At 39.7% G+C, this 4,683-nt stretch overlaps 1 pseudogene; it reads left to right on the top strand.

Moving 5' to 3' along the window:
• The first annotated feature begins 339 nt into the window (after positions 1-339).
• On the top strand, positions 340-2,334 carry LOC148801068 (calmodulin-binding protein 25-like; annotated as a pseudogene).
• The last annotated feature ends 2,349 nt before the right edge of the window (positions 2,335-4,683 follow it).

The raw sequence follows: 4,683 nt of genomic DNA, 5'->3' as shown, positions 1-4,683 counted from the left end.
CTTTAGGAGAGGTTTCTATATTTTACCCTAAGTTTTTTAAGATAAATTATAAAAATCCCCCTTGTAAATCAGTGACAAAATCTCCCTGATACTTTTTTTTTTGCAGTAAAGACCTTCTGAACATTAACCGTTAGACAAAAACCCTTTGACGGTTAAACCAAATGAAAATGTTAAATTACTAAAATGCTTCATTAAACTTTTTCTATTTTCTTTTTTTTTGCTCTTTTTTTCTTATGGATACGAAGAAATTGCTTCTAGAGAAAACAAAAGTGCATTGTAAAGATAATTATAGAAGAAAATGGATCTATGGTCTGGAAAAATAATAAAACAGTAAGGGAAATGACCCTTACTCTCCACGACTCCAGAGTTGGGAAGGCGTCAAAATCTAAACCTGTGTTATCGTTTGCCACCGGCGCAAACGAGACGTGGGCCTGGGGCATGGAGGTTGGACCCACCATCTGGTTCTGCTGCTGGTGATGGTCTAACGGGAACGCCGACGTGTCAAGAGTCAGCAAGCAGCCCTGCAACCGGGTACCGAGACATTGGGGTTTTGGTTTAAGGATGGAACCGGGGACGGGCGGCCTCCTCGATTTAATGCTCATTTCTCCTCTCTCTCTCTCTTATCTTTCTGTGCTTCTTCTCTTATTTATTCCCTCCCCCCCCTCTCTCTCTCTCAATATATACTGTCACATACACTTCCCTGGTTCTCATCTTTTGTGGTTAGTTCTCTTCGGAGGGTGGAGTGGTTTCCTCCGACTCTTCGTCGTTCATTGAGCTTTGTTCTGAAGTTTCCTCATGTAAATTCTCCTTAGTCGTTCATTGAGCTTTGTTCTGAAGTTTCCTCATGCAAATTCTCCTTAGATTCGCTTTGATTTGAGGTATTTCCTCTAGGTTTTACATTGCTTTCAGAACTGTTCTTAGGCTCTGTAATTCATCTCAGCTTCATCGAATTATGAACTACTTTCTATTCTCTCTATTTTCCGCGCTTCATATTTTCCCTGGATTTCTGGCTTTACTTGTACCCTCCTTTAGATCTACGTGTTCCAGGTGTCTAACCAGTTCGAGTACAACTAGCTTCCCGCCATAATCAGCAAATTCATTGATTTTCTGGTGAATTTCATCCAAATAACGAAACTATGTAGTGAGAGGTTTTGTTATTTCTGTCATTTCTATTTTCGCTTGGAATTGCACTCGAATTGCGACTAGGCGAGAAAGATAAAGGGAGTATGTGGCATCTTCTGATAACTTGGCGAGCCTCGAGTCGTGGATTTTCCGGACCTTCACCGACTCGTGGGTCTCCAACGCTTTCCTCCGTGACACCGAAACCCTAACCAAGTCTCTGCAGAAGTCTCTCTCCAACGACTCTGACACGCTAACAATAGCAGCAGATACCAACTCGGCCGCTTCCATCTTCAACCTCATCAAGCCCGAAACCATGCCAACACCAACGGGCTCATGATCGGAGCCCGAAATGGCCACGAAGTGTCGGAACACTGCCCCCGCCGCCACTGGAAAGATCTCAAAGCGCAAGTCCTAGGCATTGAAGCTGTCTCCCACCACCTTCATCATGGCCGACCCCGCCAACTTCCGCCAGATGGTGCAACAGGTCACCGGCGTCCAGTTTGGCAACTCGCCCGTCCCCGGTCCCATCTTTAAACCAGAACCTCAACGTCCCGGTACTCCGTTGCAGGGCTGCTTGCCGACTCTCAACACGTCGGCGTTCCTGTTAGACAATCACCAGCAACAGAACCAAATGGTGGGTCCAACCTCCATGCCCCAGGCCCACGTCTTGTTTTGCTCCAGTGGCAAACGGTAGCACAGGTTTAGATTTCGATGCCTTCCAGAGCTTCCCGACTCTGTACATCTCCTTGCAACTGAAACTCATGAGGTAGAAATCTCATGCGATAGAAATTCGTGAGGGAGATGACCCTTGCTACTGTAAATGGAGCTTGCGGCTGAAACTCGTGAAGGAAAAATTCCGTGCAGTTGAAACTCGTGAGGGAGATGTCCTTGCTACTTTGCCATTGTAATTCGAGAAAATCCCTTTATTGCAGGAGAGAAATAAGGTGATAAAATGTATAAAAAACGAGAAGAGGGTTAAAGTTGTTCGAATAATTATTATAAGGATAGTATGGGAATTAAAAAATATGGACTCTCCTCTCATCTTTTTGGACGGAAGGCTTAAGGGAAAGGGTCTTTGTCTCACGGTCAGTACAGAGGGTGTCTGTGGCAAAACAAAATATAAAGGGTCTTTGTGTCACAGAACCCATATTACAGGGGGTCTTTGTAATTTATCCTTTTTTTTAATTTAAAGCATGAAGTTTGAACATGTAATGAAATGTACACAAGCAACCTGGCCTGGTGAAGTGGTGATGAAGACTAGTCTCGAGCGAAATGACATGTTCACGTTTGGCTTGCTTTGATAGTAAGCAACATTAAAGCACATGCTACTTTCTACTTTTGCTTTGTCCAAGGAGTCAAGGACCAATACTCGTTAAAGAGTAACGGTTATAATTAGAGCCTCTTACAAGGAGGAATTACACCTGATGGGAGAAATTGAATCCTCTGCGTCAAACCAACAAAGTAAAAGAGAGGTCGATACGCCTAACTTAATTGGGTGAAACAATGTTTTAAAAACCGATATGAAGGTTGAACAAAAAAAAAATTATCCCAATTAGACATTGGAGAGCAAAGTTATGATTTCCGAAAGTTTTATATGCATTGAGTGTGTAACCTGTGACCCGATCATCGAGTCGAATAGACTAACAGATGAACCGGCTAAGTTGAATAGTTATTGATTAAAAATCAACAGTTTTTTACCACCTGATGGATCTTGATTAAATTAGACCCAAAATTCTGACCAAATGACAGTTCGAACGATTTAACTGGCCAAATCAACGGCGGATTGAAAGCATTGGGTTGAAACACTGTGACCCAACACCAGACAAAGTAGTTTATTAAACAAGGCTTTCATTATGAAAACTCTTGGCCTGTGGGTAGACTTCTAATTCAACCCAACTCCATGTGGTCCACCATTTTATTCACCAAATATCAGAGAAGTAAGCCCATTCCATGATTGCAAAGCCCACAGATTCGTGGGCCTAGAAAAGTCTTGGGCTTAAACACCTACCTCAAAGTCGGTTTGACCGAGCAAATAGGGGATGGACTTACTACAAAAGGAGGATTAACCATTAATATTGGGCAAACCACCAACGATGTGGCAGAAACCAAGGCCATAAGGACTATTACATGCATGGCACAAGAACAGACACATCATAATCGAATCGAATCAGACTCACGTACCACCATCCAAGCGATCCAACGAGCTCACTGTCTGAACTGGTAAAACAAGCATGTCTAGAACAGCATCATCGAAACGCAAAGCAGGCCGTGGACAATCATCTTTCCACACTGCTACAGGTAAGTAAACCTGTATAGCTACTCTCCAGTCTACTAGATTCTTATATTTAGATAGCTGTGATAGTATGCTTAATTTACGTAGGCCTTGTGCGTTTTTTTGTAAGTTATTTATCCGGTAAATGAAAACATTTATACATTTATTTATTATTAAAAGGGATATTTTTGTTGCATTCAAGTGTTGGTAATTTTCTTTCAGGTGAGAAAATTATTTATTCACGTAGGAGATGGGTACTACTAGGAAAATAAATTATTTATTTACTCTAAAAAATAAATAATTTTATCAAATTTCCCATACCATCCCCTAAATATCCCCTTTAGAGCTCATGATACCGGGAGAAGAACTGCTCATCATCTTCTTCCTCCCAACAACCAAACTAAGGGTATCCCCTTCCTTCCAACAACCGAACTAAGAATAGAAAAAGCATTTTTTACTAAATAGGAGGCATGCCAATCATCACCATCATCATCCATGCCTTGTCCTAAGTATATGGGGTCGACTACATGAATCTTGTTTTGCCAATCCACTCTATTCAAATCCATATCCAGTACTGTTAAATTATTAGTGCTTAAGTTGTTATGGTGGGTCACTTATGGGGACCATCCAAGTAAACTCTTACCCACCTAACACTACACTTGGGTTAGGGTGTAACACATTGTTTTTTGGAGAATGCCCAAGTATGAGTGAGTACAAAAAGACAAATTAAGATCCATATAATGAAAGTGATAAAAGTGTAAGTGTCTATTGCCAAGCTGCTATTGTAGAGAAGAGGATTGGAGGTGAAAGAGGGAAAAAAGTGAGAGGAAGAAAGAAAATGTGTGTGAAAGAGAGAGAGAGAGAGAGAGAGTGAGTGAGTAACCATTTAGGGGTAGTTTGGTCATATAAATTACTTAAATGGTTATTTATGTGGATGGATTATATCAATAAAACTCAATAACAAGTAGGGGTGTAAACTGATCGAATTCAAATTTGATTAAAATATTTGATATCCGAATTCCATTCGATACCCGACAGATGTTGAAAATTAATATGTGAATTCGAATCCGATTAAATATTCGAATATACGATTCAATTTGAATTTGACTAGTTAATTGTTTTAGGTAATTAATAAATATATAAAATAAATATTTTATTTATATAAAGTATATAAATTATTTATATAATTTAATTATTATATATATAAATTATATAAAAACATTTAAAAAATTTATATATTATATATAAGAATTAAATAATCGATCGAATTTGGATATTTATCGAATCGA

This window comes from Nelumbo nucifera, chromosome 3 (genome assembly GCF_055504915.1).
Source record: "Nelumbo nucifera cultivar China Antique chromosome 3, China Antique-T2T, whole genome shotgun sequence".
Taxonomy (NCBI): domain Eukaryota; kingdom Viridiplantae; phylum Streptophyta; class Magnoliopsida; order Proteales; family Nelumbonaceae; genus Nelumbo; species Nelumbo nucifera.
Note: the sequence above shows the minus strand (reverse complement) of the source record. Positions and strands in the feature narration are given on the sequence as shown.